Source organism: Phocoena sinus, chromosome 17 (assembly GCF_008692025.1).
Source record: "Phocoena sinus isolate mPhoSin1 chromosome 17, mPhoSin1.pri, whole genome shotgun sequence".
Lineage (NCBI taxonomy): Eukaryota > Metazoa > Chordata > Mammalia > Artiodactyla > Phocoenidae > Phocoena > Phocoena sinus.
In genome coordinates, this window is record NC_045779.1 from 39042997 (window position 1) to 39066338 (window position 23342).

At 41.8% G+C, this 23342-nt stretch overlaps 1 non-coding gene across 1 annotated transcript; it reads right to left on the bottom strand.

Moving 5' to 3' along the window:
* Positions 1–18380: 18380 nt before the first annotated feature.
* LOC116742798 lies at positions 18381–18487 on the bottom strand. The gene has a single exon (XR_004346578.1). It is a non-coding gene; the product is annotated as a U6 spliceosomal RNA (small nuclear RNA).
* Positions 18488–23342: the final 4855 nt, after the last annotated feature.

A 23342-nucleotide genomic window follows, 5' to 3' on the forward strand; every position in this document is an offset into this window, starting at 1 on the left:
CCTTAAACACACATGTAGTCAGTATGAACAATTCTGTTCACCCTTTTTACTTAGTGGTAATAAAGCATTTCCAGGAATCAACATAATCCACATTCTTGGATTTCTCAGTTTTATGGCATTCTTTCCTATTGCTGTTTGACCACTTCCTTATCTTTGAATTGGTTCCAGTATCTTTCTCTACTGGGCAATGTTTTGACAAGGAACTGTGCCTACCAAAACAGCATTACCCCAGCCACACACACACACCTGGCTTACTCGTGGTGGGCATAGAATCTTGGCCCAAATAGTCATGTGGGTCCACCTTGTCCAGCTGTCCACCTATAATAAATAATAACCAAAGACCTCCTGGGACTCAGGGCTTCATAAAAACTTCAAAGGCTTAATTGAGAAAGACCAAAACCAGTTATCCTACACATGACCAGATATTCCATAGGTTTAAAAATATTGTATGGGGTGCTTCTAGCTTACTTTAAAATCTTCTGGCCATACCTAGTCTTTTTGTCTCTGCTATCCAGCATGAGTCTTCTGCTTTTATCATCTGCTGATTCTGCTGGTTTCACTTCCCTGCTTGAAACCCATTGAGTTCTACTGCTTTTAGAATGAAACCTGAGTTCCCAGATATGGTCAGTAGAATAATGGCCCCCAAAGATATCCACATTCTAATCCCTGGAACCTGATTATGTTATCTTACATGGCAAAACACTTTACAGATGTGATTAAGGATCTTGAGATGAGAAGCTTATACTGAATTATCTGGGTGGGCCCAATCTAATCATAAGGGTCCTTATGAGGTCCTTATAAAAGGGAGGCAGGGGCTTCCTTGGTGGTACAGTGGTTAAGAATCCGCCTGCCAATGCAGGGGACATGGGTTCGAGCTATGGTCTGGGAAGATCCCACATACCGTGGAGCAACTAAGCCTGGGGGCCACAACTACTGAGCCTGTGCTCTGTAACTACTGAAGCCTGTATGCTGTAACTATTGAAGTCCACATGCTCTAGAGCCCACGTGCTACAACTACTGAGCCTGCGAGCTGCAACTACTGAGCCTGCGTGCTACAGCTACTGAAGCCCGCGTGCCTAGAGCCCGTGCTCCGCCACAAGAGAAGCCACCGCAATGAGAAGCCCATGTACTGCAACGAAGAGCATCCCCCCTTCGCCGCAACTAGAGAAAGCCCACGTGCAGCAACAAAGACCTAATGCAGCCAAAAATAAATAGATAAATAATAAAATTAATTAATTAATTTAAAAAAAAAAGGGAGGCAGGAGGGCCAGAGTCAGAGAAGGAAGTGGCGGGAGTGACATGGGACCAAGGAATTGCAGATGGCCTCTAGAAGCTAGAAAATATGATGAAACAGATTCTCTGCTAGAGCCAGAGCAGCAGAACACGGCTGAGGCACATTTCTAGGTAAGCACCAAGGCTCCCACATCACACTCTTCAATGTCGTAGAATTACAGTCTTCTGAAAGTCATCAAGCGCAATAAAGATACGTATCAGCCACAGTATTTATTAAGTGCCATCTGTGTGCAAAGCCCTCTGCTTTTGTGTGTAATTGTAGTGGGGTGATAGTACAGAATAGTGGATCCCCAAAAGATATGTTCAAGTCTTAACCCCCAGAGCTTGTGAAAGTGACTTTATATTGAAAAAAAGATCTTTGCAGATGTAATGACATGAAGGCTCTCAAGATGAGATCATCCTGGACTTAACCCCAATGACAGATGTCCTTATAAGAGAAAGGCAGAGGGAGATCTGAGGCACAGAGACTCACAGGGCAAGGCCACGTAAAGAGGAAGGCAGAGATTGGAGTGACGCTGCCACAAGCCAGTGAACACCTGAGCCACCAGAAGTTGGAAAGGGCAAGGGAGGATTCTCTCCTAGAGTCTTCAGAGGGAGCATGGCCTGCCACACTTTCAGAGGCAGTTTGGACTTCTGACCTCCTAAACTGTAAGAGAATAAATTTGTTTTGTTTTTAAGCCCAGTTTGTGGTCATTCATTATGGTAGCACAGGAAATAATACAGCGGTCTTCCCTGTGCTTCTCTACTAGGCTGTGAGCCATTAAGATCCTGTTTGCCTATCACAGTGCAGACAAAACCCACCTCTGCTCCCTCCCATACACCCCGTGCTTCTGCTTGTGATTCCTTTTCTCACCTCTCCTACACTTTAAAGACCCATTAGCACACACTCCTCTGTGTGACTTTGCTTTCAGTACACATAGTACAACCAGCATTAAGACTTAAAATGTTTGGCAACCAGGACGGCACAGGTGCTGACCAATCGGAATGGTTGCCGGCTGCAGTGATGGAGCAAAGTCCAGGAGGCCCCTGCCATGCCAGGCGTTACCCCTTTAGGTGCGGGACTGTGGCTACCAGATGTTGCCAAGAGTCCTGGTGTTAATTTTTATGGTGTACCAGGAACCGTGCTACTATCTCTTTGAGACCTCACCACAATTCAATGGGTGAGGAAAACTGAGGCTTAAAGGGGTTCAGTGTCATGCCCGAGGTCATTTAGGTAGCAGGCAAGTGACAGAGTAAGGGCTGAAATGCAGGCAGTCTAACTCTGCTCTGTTGTGGGCTGTGTGAAGAAAGGCCTAGAGCAGGTCGTTTCTCTATGGAGTAGCGAATACACAGAAAGAAGTGTTCTTGGGTCTGGGGCCCTCGGAAATGTCAAATATTTATTTCAGAAAAATGGCGTCAGAGGCGATACTAGTTGATTCTGTCGTTTGGTCCTGATTGGAACTGCAAGCCCAAGAGCCCATCAAACCTGAGGGAGAGCGGGCAGGAGTGTGGGGTGCTCACCCATCCCCCCATCCCCACCCCCGTCCCAGGGAGAGGTGAGCTCTGTCCTTGTGAAACTATCCAGTGCAGAGAACTCAGAGCGTGCAGAGGCCAAGGGACGCCCAGGGGAGTCAGGACCCCAAAGGTGAGATGCTGCTGAGAGTTTCTGAGCCCTGAGGCATCCCCACACTTACTGTTCTTTCACTGCCTGCTTCTTTGGTTCATCCTCTGTGAAGCCGTGGCATGGAAAGGACACGTGTGCTTCTGTGAGAGAGAAGCAGAGGCTGGGTGAAACAAGCAAACCTGGATCTCCAGCCTTGGAGGAGAAAATGAAGCCAGAGATGAAATGGGTGGTGTTGGCTTCAAAGAGGGAAGGGTCCTTGGCAGCCTGACGCCTGCAGAGGAGAAGAAAAGAGAGCCAGGGAGGTCTCCCTCAGCCTCAGCCAGAGGCAGGGCCCCTGGGCCTTAACCTCTGAACACCCACTGCTCCCCAGACAGACAGGTGGAAGGGAAAGTGAGGGGGACTTAATTAAAGCAAGGGCAGCTGGGGCAGTGGAATTTACCAGCAGGGGACCTCCTTGCCTCTCCCTGCCCCTCCCGCCCCCTCATACTGATGTTTGCTGAAAGTCAGAGGCATTTCTGGTACTACATATGTAGGTGTACTTTACAGGAACTTTTAAATAAATCTAGTCCCGAGTGATTCATTATTCTATTACATTAGTTAGCTGTTGGAAGATCTCTCACACCATATACAAATGCCGAGCTATTTCATTGCTGGTACTTATGAGTCATCTTGCCGACTTTCTGTGTATATTTTCTACCACTGTTCTGTAATTGCATTCTTTCGTTCAGTGTATACAGGTGAGGATTATGTTCTTACCTTCTCCTACATTCTTCTGTGAGATCAAACCAGCAACGACAAAAAAAGGCAGATATGGTTTTCTTTGATAGTTTATGGAGATTTATAAAGCTAACCTAGACACTAGGGCTTCAACTTAGATCTGAAATTACAAGTAAGTTAATGCAAATGCTCTTCTGAGATTTGTAATAAGCAAAAGTGTATACCAAGACAGTCTTGGACTTCCCTGGTGGCACAGTGGTTAAGAATCCGCCTGCCAATGCAGGGGACACAGGTTCGAGCCCTGATCTGGGAAGATCCCACATGGTGTGGAGCAGCTAAGCCTGAGCACCACAACTACTGAAGCCTGTGTGCCTAGAGCCCGTGCTCCACAAGAGAAGCCACCACAGTGAGAAGCCCGCGCACCGCAACGAAGAGCAGCCCCTGCTCGCCGCAACTAGAGAAAGCCTGTGCTCAGCAACAGAGACGCAAAGCAGCCAAAAATAAATAAATTAAAAAAAAAGACAGTCTTGCATTTGATGGACCTTATCAAGTTGTGTACCCATCTTGCCAAATTGCTGTCTTCAAAAATTCATTTTTACGTTTAATGGATCTGCTTCATCCATCATTACCACAGAAATCTAAAAAGTTCTTGTCAACACCAAGAAGGAGAGAGGAAAAAAATATGACCCAAGAAAAGATGGATTTGTATGACGGAGAAGACCACAAACCATGTGTTTCCTTCACTCCATTATCTCTGGAAGGTCTCCCTTGGCAACTTTTATTTTGTCACTTCATTCTATCTTGGAGGCTTCTCTCTCTCTCCCTCTCTCTTAAAAAAAATATTTATTTGGCTGCACTGGGTCTTAGCTGTGGCATGCCTGATCTTTAGTTGCGGCTTGCGGGATCTTTTAGTTGCTGCATGCAGGTTCTTAGTTGCTGCATGCGGGATCTGGTTCCCTGACTAGCAATCGAACCTGGGCCCCCTGCATTGGGAGCACGGAGTCTTAACTTCTGGACCACTAGGGAAGTCCCTTGGAGGCTCAAATGTAGTGAGAGAACAGAATTATAAATATGAAGGGAAGGGAGAATATGGCTCCCCGAATTAAAAAGTGTTCCTCCATTTCCCCTTTTTATGTTACCTTGAAGCCTCTCCAGTTGACTCAGCCACATTGGTTGGAGCTGCGTTGCATGTACTCAGACTTACCCATTCAAATGACCATGGCAGGAAGTTAGAAGCACACCTTTGACTCCAATGGAGTTTTTCTATTCGCATGCTCTCCATACGGAGGAGTCATCAGGCCTCGGATGAGGTCTTCACAAGACCCCAAGGTTTCTTCTCAGCGGCGCCCAACCTGACTGCTCAGCAGATATTTTTGAGAAAAGCTGGGAGCTCAGAGAGCTGCCCATGGTCATTTGTCGAGCCAAGTGCCCTAAAATTGCAGATGCCAGCCAGTCAACACTTAAGGAACGGCACTTCTCCACAGCTGGAAATCTGGAATGTTCTCAGTTTTATAAATGTTTTCTAGATGGTGCAGATGGTGATTTTGTTCGTCAGCTAGCCAGATTGTGCTTTTTATGGCGATTATGCTTAATACATTTTGAGCTCAGTTTAACCATAATTTGAAGTAAAAATACATGTATTTTAGTGACTCAAGGTGGCTGGGTCATAGTGTTGGTACTATTAATTAGGAGTCTTTTGGTTGAAAGCAACAGAAAACCCAGCTTCCACTGACTTAAACAATGAAGGGACCTCAATCCACCTAAGAAGGCCAGAGGTGGTTCAGGCTGTCGGTAAGGCTTGTTGGCGTCAAGATCTCATTTCTTTTCCTCTCTCTGTTCTGGCTCCCACTATGTGAGCTGCATCCTATGGCAGACTTCCTTTATGGTCCCGAGATGGGTATCAAAAGTCCTGACGTTTTATGATTCCTTGTTCATGTCCACAGGAGAAAGAACATCTCATTTTTCAATTGTCAAATAAAATTCCTGGGCTTCATTCTTAAAAAAAAATATTTTTAATTTTTGAATTTTACTTATTTTTTTAATACAGCAATTTCTTATTAGTTATCTATTTTATGCATATCAGTGTATATATGTCAATTCCAATCTCCCAATTCATCCCACCATCACCACCCCCCGCCCTCACTCTCCCCCCTTGGTGTCCATATGTTTGTTCTCTACAACTGTGTCTCTATTTCTGCCTTGCAAGCTGGTTCATCTGTACCATTTTTCTAGATTCCACACATATGCATTAGTACATGATATCTGTTTTTCTCTTTCTGACTTACTTCACTCTGTATGGGTCTCTAGATCCATTTACAAATGACCCAATTTCGTTCCTTTTTATGACTGAGTAATATTCCATTGTATATATGTACCGCATCTTTATCCATTTGTCTGTCAATGGGCACTTAGGTTGCTTCCATAACCTGACTATTGTAAATAGAGCTGCATTGAACATTGGGATACATGTGTCTTTTTGAATTATGGTTTTCTCTGGGTATATGCCCAGTAGTGGGATTGCTAGGTCATATGGTAATTCTATTTGCAGTTTTTTTTTTTTTGCTGTACGCGGGCCTCTCACTGTTGTGGCCTCTCCCGTTGCGGAGCACAGGCTCCGGATGCGCAGGCTCAGCGGCCGTGGCTCACGGGCCCAGCCGCTCCGCAGCATGTGGGATCTTCCCGGACCGTGGCACGAACCCGCGTCCCCTGCATTGGCAGGCGGACTCTCAACCACTGCGCCACCAGGGAAGCCCCTATTTGCAGTTTTTTAAGGAACCTCCATACTGTTCTGCATAGTGGCTGAATCAATTTACATTCCCACCAACAGTGCAAGAGGGTTCCCTTTTCTCCACACCCTCTCCAGCATTTGTTGTTTGTAGATTTTCTGATGATGCTGGGCTTTATTCTGATGGGACCAATTACTGTATTTAGGAGTATGGGATAGCCTGCTTGGTAAAAACCAGCTCCTCCTTGGAGCTGAGGGAAGGTTAATCCCATCCAAAACATTTTGTTGAGAGTGGGGTAGAAATGGTTATGCAAAACAAAACTGGGATGTTGTTTCACCAAAAGAAGGGTACATGGATGCAAGGAGGGAAAATAACCAGTATCCTCTACTGAATGTGTTGGGAGGAAAACTGTAAGCTTTTCAGAAAGGGAGGCTGAGGAGTGATAGCGAGGGGCTCTGTTAAGGAGTCTGAACTTGACATCTTTTAAAGGGCTGTAGTCAGTAGTTGTTATCCAACATCCACGGAAAGCTCTTCAGGGGCATTTAATGTCCAATTATCTTTTTAAACATAAAGCTTTTCTGGGACTTCCCTGGTGGTCCAGTGGTTAAGAATCTGCCTTCCCACGCAGGGGATAAGGGTTCCATCCCTGGTTGGGGAACTAAGATCCCACATGCCATGGGGCAGCTAAGCCCGTGTGCCGCAACTACTACTGAGCCTGAGCGCTCTATAGCCTGATCACCACAACTAGAGAGAAGCCTGCGCTGTGCAAGAAGAGCCTGCACACTGTAACGAAAGATCCTGCGTGCTGCAACAAAGATCCTGAGTGCCACAACTAAGACCCCAAGCAGCCGAAGAGAAAAGATATTCCGTATTTTCCAGATCAAAACATCCTTTCCAACCCTTAGGAGTTTTGATTCCAGCTTAGAAACAGTCCTCTGCGCCAAGTCCTATGGTCCCTGGCTGTGAGCCTATATCTCTTACCTCTGTTTCTTGTTTCTTGGCTTTTTGGCCACCCTGCCACTCTGTTTCACTTCCAAATTTTGACTTCCTTATGCATGAGTCATAACGCAGTAAGCAATGATTGTATGTGCTGAGGCCCAGTTGCAGCGGAGCAAGAAGTTTGGACCTTTTCTCTTGGTCCAGCCACCTTGCCTCTCTTCTAGAAACAGGTGCCCTGTTCCACCTGGCCTGCCTGTCCCAGTGCCCACTAGGCCTGGCGGCTGAGCTTGGCCTAAGGAGTAAAGAAACCTGTGGGTAGGTGTGAGCAGAAGTAGGGGCTGGAGATGAGTGTTGGGGTGGCTCCATACAGAGTCAGAGGGAGACCAGGTGAGGAGTGCAGTTTGGTGGTTGCAGCTGAATGACCACTCATTATGAACATGCTTATGAACATTCCTTGTTTGTTCTCAATTTCAAGCGTACAGAGAGGCACAAATATGGAGGAAGTCTCTTTGCAAGAACTGGCCAGGGATCTGTGAGTCAGGCATGTCAAAGTTTAATATACTATTGCCTGCCTTTTTACATAAGTGGTAAAATTTGTATTTTATTAAAAATTTCAATAGCAACAACATTTTCCACTACAACTATTACCACCACATCCACTGTTTACTGAGCACGTGCTATTTGCTATGTGCTTTACTTATGTTACCCCTAATCTTTATAATTCTAGGGAGCAGGGATTATTTTTCCCATTTTACAAATTTTACTAATAAGAAAATTGGGGTGCAGAACAGCTAAACTATTTACACAAGGTTATACAGCTAATAATTTGCAGAATCAGATTTTGAACTCAGATCTATCTGGCTCCAAACTGTAAAAGTTTTTATTTGAAAATGAATTTCTTTCTTTTTTTTTTTTTTTTGCGGTACGCGGGCCTCTCACTGTTGTGGCTTCTCCCGTTGCAGAGCACAGGCTCCGGACGCGCAGGCTCAGCGGCTATGGCTCACGGGCCTAGCCGCTCCGCGGCATGTGGGATCTTCCCGGACCGGGGCACGAACCTGTGTCCCCCGCATCGGTAGGTGGACTCTCAACCACTGCGCCACCAGGGAAGCCCTGAAAATGAATTTTAAATGAAATTCATGCTTAAATTTCTTCTCTTTACATAAAAGTATGGACAACTTATTTATACCAGTATTCTAGAAAAATCTATTGCTTTAAAAAATAAATTCCTTTGGGACTTCCCTCGTGGTGCAGTGGTTAAGAATCTACCTGCCAATGTAGGGGTCACGAGTTCGATCCCTGTTCTGGGAAGATCCCACATGCCTCAGAGCAAGTAAGTCCGCGTGCCATAACTACTGAGCCTGCACTCTAGAGCCCGCGAGCCACAACTACTGAGCAAGCCCACAGGCCTAGAGCCCATGCTCCGCAACAAGAGAAGCTAGCTCAATGAGAAGCCCTCACACTGCAACGAAGAGTAGCCTTCGCTTGCTGCAGCTACAGAAAGCCTGTGCACAGCAACAAAGACCCAATGCAGGCAAAAATAAATAAATTAAATTAATTTAAAAAAAATTCCCAGGTAATATGTGGATTTAAAGTTTCTGTTCAATTTCATTTAATCTGGCACCAACTTTGAAAACCTTAATACAATGTTCTAACTTTGCAGGTTGTATACTATTTTGAGCTAGTTTTATAGATGGTAAGCTTACTCCATAACTGCTTGTTGAGGTTAATGTTTTGTCATTTACAGCAGTTAATGTTGAGAAATAAGGCATTTGTTGTATAATTTCCTACCACTGGCAGAGAAGGTAATATGCAAATCATTTAGGAATTTTCTACCAAAGAAAGCAGCCATTGTGTCTTTTTGTGTATGAGTATTTGAATATGATTCACGCTTCATTGAAAAACTTACCCATGACTATGCCTTGAATGTTTTTTACAAAAATTAAAAAATATGTACTTATTATAGAAGATTGGTAAATTACAGCAAAGAAAATAATCATGCATAACCTACCAAAGATAGATACGTATTTTACATGGCTTTTTAAATACAAAAATTTAAAAATTAAAAAAATTTTTTAATTTAAAATTACAATTTACAAATTCCAGGTATATGAGTGAATTACAATTTACATTGTAATTCACTCATATACCTGGAATTTATTTTAGTACAGGGAGTTAAGCCTTATGTTTCTAATAAGATATAGATGAGCACAAAACTATTTCCTTAGTTTTCAATATGATAAATAAATGGTGTCCCTGTTAGAAATATGTAAACTTAGTTTGAATTGAGGCAAATCCCTGATCAATTTTTATCCATTGTTGGGAAAAGTCACAGGATTCTTGAAGTGTACTAGGTTTATATGATAAAGTTTCCAAGATCAAGATCAAATTTCTGCCAAGAAAACTTAATTTTTAAAAATATGGATAAACTTCTCTGTTCAGATTTAAATGTCATTTTTTGATTGTAAGATAAGATAACTTGACAGATGGTTAAAAGAGCAGTAGTCTGAGAAATGCAATTTACAATAAATCTTTCAAGAAATACATTTAAATGCCTGCCAAAAAGCTTCTCAAATAAATCCCCAAGCTTAAATTCCAATCTCTCCAAGGAATATATGCAGTAACTTTTTTTTTCTATTTGGATAGATTTTATTTTTTAGAGCAGTTTTAGGTTCACAGCAAAACTGAGGGGGAAAGTACAGAGTTCCCATATACCTCCTTCCCCCCAATATGCACAACATCACCTACTATCAACATCTTCCACAGATTGTTACAATTGATGAACCTACAGTGGCATGTCAATATTACCTAAAGTCTATAGTTTACATCAGGGTTCATTCATGGTGTTGTACAGTATATATTTTGCCAAATGTATAATGACATGTATCCCACCATCATCCTATCACACAGAATAGTTTCACTGTGCTAAAAATGCTCTGTGTTCAGCCCTCCCTCCTGCCAACACCTGGCAACCATTGATCATTTTACTGTCTTGCACTATTTTTAAGGGATACTTCTATGTCATTTAATTGGGAAACTTTTCTTTCTTTCTTTTAATTTTAATTTTTAACTTTTTAAAAAACTTTTTATTGTGAAATAATTATAGACTCAGAAGAATTGCAAAAATAGTACATAGAGTTCCATGTATCCTTCACTCCGCTTCCTCCAATGGTAACATGTCATATAACTAACTGCAGTACAGTATCAAAACCAAGAAACTGACATTGTCTAACACCGTTAAGTAGCTTATAGGTTACAAGAGGTCTTACTCAATCTTCACCAATTTTTACATGCATTCGTGTGTGTGTGTGTGTGTGTGTGTGTGTGTGTGTAGTTCTATGCAATTTTATCCCTTCTATAGATTCATGTAACCACCACAACAATCAAGGCATAGAACTCTTTCAACACTACAAAGGAACTCCCTCCTACTACCCTTATATATATAAAACCCTTCCACCCTTTCCCTGTCCCCTGGCAATCACCAATCTCTTTCCAAATCTGTAGTTTTGTCACTTCAAGAATGTTATATAGAATCATCCAGTATGTAACCTTTTGTGGTTTACATTTTTCACTAAGCATAAAGCATTTGAGATCCAGTTTTTTGCCTCACCAATAGTTTACTCGTTTTTATTTCTGAGTACTATTCCATTGTATGAATATTCCAGAGTATCGCCCCTTGAAGGACATGTGGGTTGTCTCTTTTTTATTCTCTCTTGCTTTTACAACTAAGGCTGCTATGGACATTTATGAACAGATTTTTCTGTGAACATAAATTTTCAATTTTCTGGGATAAATGCCCTGGAGTATAGTTGCTGGGCTGTATGATAGGCACATATTTTGTTTTGTAAGTAACTGACAAATACTTTTCCAGAGTGACTATACCATTTTACATTCACACCAGTAATGTATGAGAGATCCAGTTTCTCTCCATCCTCACCAGCTATTGGTATTATTGCTCTTTTTTTTTTAACATCTTTATTGGAGCATAATTGCTTTACAGTGTTGTGTTAGTTTCTGCTGTATAACAAAGTGAATCTGGTATACATATACATATATGCCCATATCCCTTCCCTCTTGCGTCTCCCTCCCACCCTCTCAATCCCACCCCTCTAGGTGGTCGCAAAGCACTGAGCTGATCTCCCTGTGCCATGCAGCTGCTTCCCACTAGCTATCTATTTTACATTTGGTAGTGTATATATGTCAATGTTACTCTCTCACTTCGTCCCAGCTTACCCTTCCCCCTCCCTGTGTCCTCAAGTCCATTCGCTATGTCTGTGTCTATATTCCTGTCCTGCCCATAGGTTTGTTAGAACCCCCCCTTTTTTTTTTCGATTCCATATATATGTGTTAGCATACGGAATTTGTTTTTCTCTTTCTGACTTACTTCACTCTGTATGACAGACTCTAGGTCCATCCACCTCACTACAAATAACTCAATTTAATTTCCTTTTATGGCTGAATAATATTCCATTGTATATATGGGCCACATCTTCTTTATCCATTCATCTGTCGATGGACACTTAGGTTGCTTCCATGTCCTGGCTATTGTAAATAGTGCTGCATTGAACATTGTGGTACATGACTCTTTTTTTTTCTTGCGGTACCCGGGCCTCTCACTGTTGTCGCCTCTCCCGTTGCGGAGCACAGGCTCCGGACGCGCAGGCTCAGCGGCCATGGCTCACGGGCCCAGCCGCTCTGCGGCATGTGGGATCTTCCCGGACCGAGGCACGAACCCGTGTCCCCTGCATTGGCAGGTGGACTCTCAACCACTGCACCACCAGGGAAGCCGGGTACATGACTCTTTTTGAATTATGGTTTTCTCAGGGTATATCCCCAGTAGTGGGATTGCTGGGTCGTATGGTAGTTCTATTTTTAGTTCTTTAAGGAACCTCCATACTGTTCTCCATAGTGGCTGTATCAATTTACATTCCCACCAACAGTGCAAGAGAGTTCCCTATTCTCCACACCCTCTCCAGCAATTTTTGTTTGTAGATTTTTTGATGATGACCATTCTGACAGGTGTGAGATGATACCTCATTGTAGTTTTGATTTGCATTTCTCTAATGATTAGTGATGCTGAGCATATTTTCATGTGTTTGTTGGCAATCTGTATATCTTCTTTGGAGAAATGTCTATTTAGGTCTTCTGCCCATTTTTGGACTGAGTAGTTTTTTTGATATTGAGCTGCATGAGCTGCTTGTATATTTTGGAGATTAATCCTTTGTCTGTTGCTTTGTTTGCAAATATTTTCTCCCATTCTGAGGTTTGTCTTTTTGTCTTGTTTATGGTTTCCTTTGCTGTGAAAAAGCTTTTCAGTTTCATTAGGTCCCATTTGTTTATTTTTGTTTTTATTTCCATTTCACTAGGAGGTGGATCAAAAAGGATCTTGCTGTGATTTATGTCATAGAGTGTTCTGCTTATGTTTTCCTCTAAGAGTTTTATAGTGTCTGGCCTTACATTTAGGTCTTTAATCCATTTTGAGTTTATTTTTGTGTGTGGTGTTAAGGAGTGTTCTAATTTCACTCTTTTACATGTAGCTGTCCAGTTTTCTCAGCACCACTTATTGAAGAGGCTGTCTTTTCTCCATTGTATATTCTTGCCTCCTTTATCAAAGATAAAGTGACCATAGGTGCTTGGGGTTTATCTCTGGGTTTTCTATCATTTTCCATTGATCTATATTTCTGTTTTTGTGCCAGTACCGTACTATCTTGATTACTGTAGCTTTGTAGTATAGTCTGAAGTCCAGGAGGCTGATTCCTCCAACTCCGTTTTTCTTTCTGAAGATTGTTTTGGCTATTCAGGGTCTTTTGTGTTTCTGTACAAATTGTGCAATTTTTTGTTCTACTTCTGTGAAAAATGCCAGTGGTAGTTTGTTAGGGATTACATTGAATCTGTAGATTGCTTTGGGTAGTATAATCATTTTCACAATGTTGATTCTTCCTATCCAAGAACATAGTATACCTCTCCATCTGTTTGTATCATCTTTAATTTCTTTCCTCAGTGTCTTATAGTTTTCTGCAAACAGGTCTTTTGTCTCCTTAGGTAGGTTTATTCCTAGGTATTTTATTCTTTTTGTTGCAATGGTACAAGGGAGTGTTTCCTTAATTTCTCTTTCATATTTTTCATCATTAGTGTATAGGAATGCAAGAGAGATCTGTGCATAAATTTTGTATCCTATTACTCTACCAAATTCATTGATTAGCTCTAGTAGTTTTCTGGTAGCATCTTTAGGGTTCTCTATGTATAGTATCATGTCATCTGCAAACAGTGACAGTTTTACTTCTTCTTTTCTGATTTGGATTTATTTATTATTTTTTCCTTTTATTTCTTTTTCTTCTCTGATTGCTGTTGCTAAAACTTCCAAAACTATGTTGAATTATAGTGGTGAGAGTGGGCAACCTTGTCTTTTTCCTGATCTTAGAGGAAATGGTTTCAGTTTTTCACCATTGAGAATGATGTTGGCTGTGGGTTTGTATATATGGCCTTTACTATGTTAAGGTAGGTTGAATTTACTATGTTAAGGGTGTTGAATTTTTTCAAAAGCTTTTTCTGCATCTATTGAGTCTATCATATGGTTTTTATCCTTCACTTTGTTAATATGGTGTATCACATTGATTGATTTGCGTATATTGTAGAATCCTTGCATTCCTGGGATAAACACCACTTGAACATGGTGTATGATCCTTTTAACTTTCTGTCAGATTCTGATGGCTAGTATTTTGTTGAGGATTTTTGCATCTATGTTCATCAGTAATATTGGCCTGTAGTTTTCTTTTTTTGTGACATCCTTTTCTGGTTGGGGTGTCAGGGTGATGGTGGCCTCATAGAATGTGTTTGGGAGTGTTCCTCCCTCTGCTATATTTTGGAAGAGTTTGAGAAGGATAGGTGTAAACTCTTCTCTAAATGTTTGATAGTATTTGCCTGTGAAGCCATCTGGTCCTTGGCTTTTGTTTGCTGGAAGATTTTCAATCACAGTTTCAATTTCAGTGCTTGTGATTTGTCTGTTTATATTTTCTATTTCTTCCTGGTTCAGTCTTGGAAGGTTGTGCTTTTTTAACAATTTGTCCATTTCTTCCAGGTTATCCATTTTATTGGCATGTAGTTGCTTGCAGTAATCTCTCATGATCCTTTGTATTTCTGCAGTGTCAGTTGTTACTTCTTTTTTATTTCTAATTCTATTGATTTGAGTCTTCTCCCTTTTTTTCCTGATGAGTCCGGCTAATGTTTTATCAATTTTGTTTATCTTCTCAAAGAACCAGTTTTTAGTTTTATTGATCTTTGCTATTGTTTCCTTAATTTCTTTTTCATTTATTTCTTATCTGATCTTTACAATTTCTTTCCTTCTGCTAACTTTGGGGTTTTTTTGTGCTTCTTTCTCTAGTTGCTTTAGGTGTAAGGTTAGGTTCTTTATTTGAGATGTTTCTTGTTTCTTGAGGTAGGATTGTATTGCTATAAACTTCCCTCTTAGAACTGCTTTTGCTGAATTGCATAGGTTTTGGGTCATTGTGTTTCCATTGTCATTTGTTTCTTGGTATTTTTTGATTTCCTCTTTGATTTCTCCAATGATCTCTTGGTTATTTAGTAGTGTATTGTTTAGCCTCCTTGTGTTTGTATTTTTCACAGATTTTTTTCCCTGTAATTGATATCTAGTCTCATAGCATTGTGGTCAGAAAAGATACTTGATACGATTTCAATTTTCTTAAATTTACCACGGCTTGACTTGTGACCCAGGATATGATCTATCCTGGAGAACGTTACATGAGCACTTGAGAAGAAAGTGTATTCTGCTGTTTTTGGATGGAATGTCCTATAAATATCAATTAAGTCCATCTGTTTAATGTGTCATTTAAAGCTTGTGCTTCCTTATTTATTTTCATTTTGGATGGTCTGTCCATTGGTGAAAGTGGGGTGTTAAAGTCCCCTACTATGATTGTGTTCCTGTCGATTTCCCCTTTTGTGGCTGTTAGCATTTGCCTTATGTATTGAGGTGCTCCTATGTTGGGTGCATAAATATTTACAATTGTTATATCTTCTTCTTGGCTTGATCCCTTGATCATTATGTAGTGTCCTTCTTTGTCTCTTGTAATAGTCTTTATTTTAAAGTCTATTTTGTCTGATATGTGAATTGCTACTCCAGCTTTATTTTGATTTCCATTTGCATGGAATATCTTTTCCCATCCCTTCACTTTCAGTCTCTATGTGTCCCTAGGTCTGAAGTGGGTCTCTTGTATACAGCGTATGTACAGGTCTTGTTTTCATATCCATTCAGCCCATCTATGTCTTTTGCTTGGAGCATTTAATCCATTTACATTTAAGGTAATTATTGATATGTATGTTCCTGTTACCATTTTCTTAATTGTTTTGGGTTTGTTATTGTAGGTCTTTTCCTTCTCTTGTGTTTCCTGCCTAGGGAAGTTCCTTTAGCATTTGTTGTAAAGCTGGTTTGGTGGTGCTGAATTCTCTTAACTTTTGCTTATCTGTAAAGGTTTTAATTTCTTCCATCGAATCTGAATGAGATCCTTGCTGGGTAGAGTAATCTTGGTTGTAGGTTTTTCCCTTTCATCACTTTAAATATGTCCTGCCACTCCCTTCTGGCTTGCAGAGTTTTGTTGAAAAATCAGCTGTTAACCTTATGGGGAGTCCCTTATATGTTATTTGTTGCTTTTCCCTTGCTGCTTTTAATAGTTTTTGTTTGTATTTAATTTTTGATAGTTTGATTAATATGTGTCTCGGTGTGTTTCTCTTTGGGTTTATCCTGTATTGTACTCTCTGTGCTTCCTGGACTTGATTATTTCCTTTCCCATGTTAGGGAAGTTTTATTATAATCTCTTCAAATATTTTGTCAGACCCTTTCTTTTTCTCTTCTTCTTCTGGGACCCCTATAATTCGAATGTTGGTGCATTTAATGTTGTCCCAGAGGTCTCTGAGGCTGTCCTCAATTCTTTTCATTCTTTTTTCTTTATTCTGCTCCCTGACAGTTATTTCCACCATTTTATCTTCCAGCTCACTTACCCGTTCTTCTGCCTCAGTTATTCTGTTATTGACTCCTTGTAGAGTATTTTTAATTCCATTAATTGTGTTGTTCATCACTGTTTGTTTGCTCTTTAGTTCTTGTAGATCTTTGTTAAATGTTTCTTCTATTTTCTCCATCATATTTACGATATTTTGGATCATCTTTACTATCATTACTCTGAATTCTTTTTCAGGTAGACTGCCTATTTTGTCTTCATTTATTTGGTCTTGTTGGTTTTTACCTTGCTCCTTCGTCTGTAAAATTTTTTTTGGTAGTTTCCTTTTTTTTTTGATGGGTGGTGGTGTATTCTTATCTTACTGGTTGTTTGGCCTGAGACATCCAGCACTGGAGTTTGCAGGCAGTTGGATAGAGCTGGGTCTTGGTGCTGATATCAGGACCTCCAGGAGGCCTCACTCAGATTGATATTCCCTGGGGTCTGAGGTTCTCTGTTAGTCCAGAGGTTTGGACTCAGAGCTCCCATCACAGGAGCTTGGGAACCAAGATACCACAAGCTTCATGGTGCAGTTAAAAAAAAAAAAAAAAAAAAAAAGGAAGAAAGAAAGAAAAAAGAGCAGTACAATATCAAAGAATAAAAAATAAAATAAAATTAGAAAGATTAAAAATATATTAGGGGCTTCCCTGGTGGCGCAGTGGTTGGGAGTCCGCCTGCCGATGCAGGGGACACGGGTTCGTGCCCCGGTCTGGGAGGATCCCGCATGCCGCGGAGCGGCAGGGCCCGTGAGCCATGGCCGCTGGGCCTGCGCGTCCGGAGCCTGTGCTCCGCAACGGGAGAGGCCACAACAGTGAGAGGCCCGCGTAACGCATAAAAAAAAAAAAAAAAAAAAAAAAAAAAAAAAAAAAAATATATTAGTAAAAATAAAACTATAATTGAAACAAGGTAAAATAAAACCACAACAGAAAAGAGAAAAAAAAGGGGGGGGTAACAAGCCAAAAGGAGAGATCACTAACAAAGTATAAAATAAAGTTAGAAAAATAAAAGATTTATTAGGAAAAATACAAAAGAATCAACAACAATGAATCAACAAGATAAAACAGAATCCCAATCTAAAAGAGGAAAAAAAGAAAAGGAAAAAAAAAAAAGGCCTTGGGTATGGGGGCAGAGTTTAGACGCGGGGGGAGGGGGGGATGACGACGACCGGGACTTAGGCAGGGGTGGGGTTTAGGGTGGGTAGGGACCTACGCGGGTGGGGGGCCAACGTTCAAACGTGGGGCGGGGCCTCTGCTTAGGACCTGCATGGAAGGGGAGTGGCAGCACGTGGAAAGGAGGCCCTCTGGAGTGTGGAGTTCCCGAGTTAGGAGGTAGGGCCCTGAATGAGGGTGTTTGGGTTCGGTTTAGGCTCAGCTCATTGGAGGGGGTCTCAGAGTGTAGAGGTGGGGCCCTGGGTGGGGGTGTAGGGGCGGGGCTTGGGCTCTGCAGGGCAGGAGGGAGGCTTTGAGGGCAGAGGATTAGTCCTGGGAGCCCAACAGGCTCCCAGGTGTCTAAGTGGACAGGGAAGGCACTGGCCCGTTCCCTTCGGTTCCTTCACGCCACCCCCCCAACACTGACTCCCCTAGGGTCTCCCCGGTCGCCGCTGGACCCCTAACCATGGGTGGGTCCCACTGGCTATAGGAACTCCTCCCCTCCCCCAGCCACCCCTCAGGGGTACCAGTCCAGGAGGTCCGACCTTTACTTTTGCTCCCCCTTCCCTCCCTCCCACTCCCTCAGGACCCGCACAGCTGGACCTCATCAGTGGGGAGAGGATCTCAGCAGGTTCCTGGTGGTCCAAGTGGGCGGGGGAAACCTGGCCACACTCCCTTTTGATCCTCTGCCCTCCCAGTGGTTCCCCAATTTCCCCCTTCTGGCGTGGGATCCCTTCCCCTCCCCCAGCCGCGCCTCAGAGGCACCAGTCCAGTCCCGCCTCCACTTCTCCTCCCCCTTCACTCCCCCCCACACCCCACGTCCCAGTTGCTAGGGGTTCCTCCCGTCTCCTTAGGTGTCTGTGGTCCCCCACCGGTGCCTGGTAGGTGCCCTAGTTGTGAGGAGACATGAATTCTGCATCCTCCTAGTACACCATCTTTTCTTTCTTTTTTTTAAAATATGGAACACTTCATGAATTTGCATGTCATCCTTGTGCAGGGGCCATACTAATCTTCTCTGTATCTTTCTAATTTTAGTATATGTGCTGCCCAAGCAAGCACTGGAAACTTTTCTAAATGGTCTAGAAGCTGACTATAAGGCTCTCTGTTAAAACAACATAGCATTGTATTTCCATGGGTACTGGGGACTTCCTTCTTCAAAGTGAAAAGTGTGCAATGCTGCAATTTGGGGATGTGGTTATAATTTGGATTATTCTCTTTACATGATGAATTTTTATAAGGAATATAATATCTATTCCCATTTCATCCAGTATCTGCAGGAAATATATTGTCCCAATCTAGTTCGTAGGACACAGTGGCCAGCAAAGCCACAAATGTCCCATATTTAAATGTTTAGAATGACACCCTGTGTATGATAGGTTATTTTCCCATAGCCAGGGAGCATTTGTCTTCTGCAAGAAGAGTAAATTCACTTTTTGTTCACAGAAGAATTAGAAAAAAACAGCAAATGTATTGTTCTTTAATTGTAGCTATCAGGCTGGGCCTATTTTGAGACTGGATACTTAAGACAACTATCCTAGTTTGTCTTGCATTATTCACTATAGTTTATTTAATGCTTCATTATATATATATATTTTAACTTTTTTTGAGGGGGGAAATAACTTCACACTTACATTTTGCAAGAATAGAAATAGTACCTGTATATTCATATACTCTTTATACAAATTCGCCTACTAACGTTTCACCCCGTTTGCTTTATCATTTATAGAGGTGGTTTCTCTCTTTCATATTTAATATTTACATTATATGTTATATATTAAAAATGTTTCTGAATCATTTGAGGATAAATTATATACATCATGGTCCTTTACCCCTAAGTACTTCAGTGTGTATGTTCTAGAAATGGGGATATTCTCTTATATAACCAGAACAATAAATTTAACTTTGATACAACACGTTCATCTAATTTTCTGTTCACATTCCAATTCTGTCAATTGACCCAGTAATATCCTTTGCAGCACTTTCCCCTTTTAGTACAGGACCCAGTATAGGGTCAGTTACAGTCATCCCTCTGTATCCGCAGGGGGGATTGGTTTCAGAAAGCCCTCCCTCCCCCACGTCCGCCTCCCCCACCTTTCTGCCCACGAATACCAAAATCCGCAGGTGCTCAAGTCCCTTGTATAAAATGGCATAGTACTGTCAGACCCCCTTTATCCTCAGATTCTGCATCTGTCAGACCCCCTCTATCCTCAGATTCTGCATCTGCGGATCTAGAGGGCGGGATGTATTGCATTTAGGTGTTATGTCTCGTTTGCCTCTTTTAATCTGGAACATTTCCACTGCCCTTTTTCAGAATTCAGCCCCCCCCCACACCCTTTTAAAAATAGAATGTCATTTTTTTCAGGTTTGTCTGATGTTTTCTCAGAAGTCTAGGAAAACAGCTCCCTGTCGTCTGAGCTGCCTGAAGGTGTACTGGAGAGAAATGATTTCTCCTTTTCTGCCTTTCAGATCTCACATATGTGTTTCCATTGGCAGAATTTAACCTGGGACCATTCAGGGAAAAGTTCTCTGGAAAATAGAGTTCTAGGCTTCCTCCCCATCTGCAGAGGCGAATGTAGAAAGGGGTGGCAATAACGCTGAGCTGACTGACCACTGACAAGCTGGGACAACCTCCTGTCCTTTTAGGATCTGGGGATAGAAAGGAGAACAAGACAATGAGCTCCCTGCCTTCATGGAGTTTACAGTGTCCAGACAGACCTCTGAGTCCTGAGAGGGAAACACACAGGGCTGTGACGGAGAATAACGGCACTCTCTCAGGGCACAGAGGCCTGACACATCGAGGAGCCACAGCTATGCGAAGGGCAGGGCGGGCTGGGCTTGGGGCTGTCTAGATAGACAAGTAGCCTGGGCAGTGGGCCTCCAACAGTGGAAAAGATCATGATATATTTTCAAAATGACAGAAGGTCACCGTCACTGGAATTTGGTGGACTGTGGCATCATCTTCAGGTGGAGAGGATGACAGAAGCTGGGTTCTGCTAGGCCTTAAAGGACCTGGTGATGAGCTGCCATTTTGTTCTAAGTGAAGTAGAAATGTTACTACCCCATATGGCACCTTTGGGCAAATTAGAAAAAGGTATTCACTCCTCAAGGCATTTCCATCTTGTTGGAAAATTGTTGTAAAATACTTTTATTACAACAAGGCACTTCACTGACACCTGCCAAAGAATATCTGTGATAAATGTAAAGTTTACAATGCTTCACTGTGAGAGGCACTCTTCCATAAGGTTGTTCTACTACAACCTGTACCACTGTATATGGCAGCCTCAGTGGGGAGTGACACAAGCCTTTATTGCCCCTGTGTGGAGCGGACACAAGAAGTGAAGAGGTCAGATGAAGTGTTCTGGAGGTAGACTCTACAATATTTTGGAGGCAAAGGGATTGGATAAAGAAGATGGGAAAGAGGATGAGGTAGTGATGGCTCATCGGGTTTGTGGATGGCAGGGCCATTTCGCTGAGATGGGCGCAACTGGGAGAAGACCAGGGTCTGTCCGTGGGTTGTGGGTGAGGAGGACAAAGAAATCAAGCAGTAACTGAAATCCAGGTATTTGCCATCTTTCTCCGAATGCTCTGTTTTCAACTAAAAGTTAACCAAACTCTTGTCTTTTCCAAAATACATATCCTTGAAAAACTTACTCACTAGAGTCAAGGACAATAACAAGATCTTTGCCTTTCAGGCTTATATGGATAGAATTGGGATAAACTCAAATTTTACTAACATTTTCAAGTTCCCCTATGTTTTAGGCAGTCTGCCAAAGCCTTTACACACCTTATCTCATTTCCTCTGTTCAGCAATCCATGAGGTAGTTCCTATTTTTATTTTCACTTTGTAGAGAGGTGAGGCTCAGAGAGAGATCTTATCACTTGATTTGAACATGGTACCACAATTACAGGTTTGAGTCAGGAGTTGATCCTACTGCCTGAGTCCCTTGTTTTTTTCAGCTTTGTCAGTGTTACGCAGTAGAACTTTCTGCAGTGATGGAAATATTTTATATCTGAACTGTTCATTAGTCATGTGACCTTTAAGAACTTGAAATGTGGTTGGTATGACTGAGGAACTAAAATTTTAATTTATGTAACTACATGTGGCTAATGGCTACTGTATTTGTCAATACTGTGTTTGTCAATAGGCTCTAAGTTGGGGTGCACACAGACCAAGGAGGGTACAGAATATGCAGAGTACAGAAAGAAAACATACAGACACACACATACACATGTATGTTTTAAATCATTATTTCTGATATTTTGTGAATATGTTTTTAATGTACCTAACATATTAGGCATATCATAAAAATTAATAAACAGAAACCTCAATTAATATAGAGTCAGGAGACCAGAAGAGGGAGCTCTTAAGCCCTATGACAGTAGCAGAGACCAAAAGGAAGAAAGATTTCCTCTTCTTGCCTGGCAAGAGCTCAGCCAATGAGAGGTTGTCACAACTCTACCAATGAAAAGCCCCTGTACTTGGAACTCTCAATTCCTCCAATGGACTCTTTGTTTACTCTAGCCCTCCGAAGTTCCTTTTCCCCTCATTAAAAGAGTTCTCTCCTTACTGGGGCTGTGTGTGGGCGGGGAGACTTGCAGGTGCCTTGCCATGGTAGCATACCCTGAACTGCAATTATTTTTACTGGAGAAATAACTGGCAATCTATTTGTTTTACATCAACATTATAATAGACATGTGTGTATATACATATATGCACACATATGTTACATATATTATTTTATACATAATTAATTATATATGTATTTAACACTTATATAGCCCTTACCATCTACCAGGCACTATGCTTTACAAATATTAACTCATTTAATCTTCATAATGACACTGTGGGGTAGATACTTTAATTATCCTCATTTTACAAATGAAGAAACTAAGGCAAAATTTGGATGTGGCCAAGGACACAGGTAGCTGGCAGCAAAGCAAAAATTTGAGTAGTCATTTTGGCTTCTAAGTCCATGCCTTTTAGGATAAGCTAAATACGTATACTGGGAGGTGGGAGAGGCCAAACATTTTTACTGATAGGTGGGTGATGAAAAATATTTGGTGACTATTGCTCCAGACTAGACCTTTGACAACCAGTCAGGCATAGCAATTCCTAATCTCACACTTTAAAGGGATTTTGGAGATGATCAAGGCCATCCTTTCTTCCACTGACAGTTGCTGTTCTGTACGGAGAGGTGGATGAGGCTAAATGAAGTTGGGAGACGATTGAGATGAGAGTCCTGGGGACGTTTGTACTTGTCTACAGAGACAACTATAGCTAACACATGTAAAGATTTCTGTGACGGTGATTTTGTTTTCCTATTTAAAAAAAATCATCCTTGCCAGTTTTGTTCTAGTTACTAATTTTTAAAAACCATTTGTTTGTTTCTGAGATATTGACCAGGGGAAGATGGGAGGCTGCAGACCTGGTGGGGGTAGAATCCCAGACCAAAAGAAGGTTGGTTGGAACCAAGATCTGCTTATGTTCCCTAGGTGGGTGCTGGCGGCTCTAATTCAGGAACAATCAAAGGTTAAAAAAAAAAAAAGGTATTATTTCAAAATCTTGAAATAATAGATCAATAGGAAAGAAAATTTACCCAAATCTAATTTCCGCCTATACACTTTTTGCTTGAAGTGAATATGCTGTCCCCTCCCCCCACCATTCCTTGTCTACTTTAGGCATCTTTAATATCTCTCCACGTACCCACCAGCGCGCTTAGCTGTGGTGTAAATGAAGAAGGGCAGGTTTAACCTTATATACTATCATTACTGTTTCCAGGTGTGTGAAGTAGGTAGATGAGGCTTGCGGCGTCAGAGAAAAGTTTTGGAAAGACCGGGGTTCTAAGTCCGGGAATAAAGACATCACTTAAAAGGCTGTGCAGAGTACGTGGGGTATGTGTTGCAGCCGCAGCTC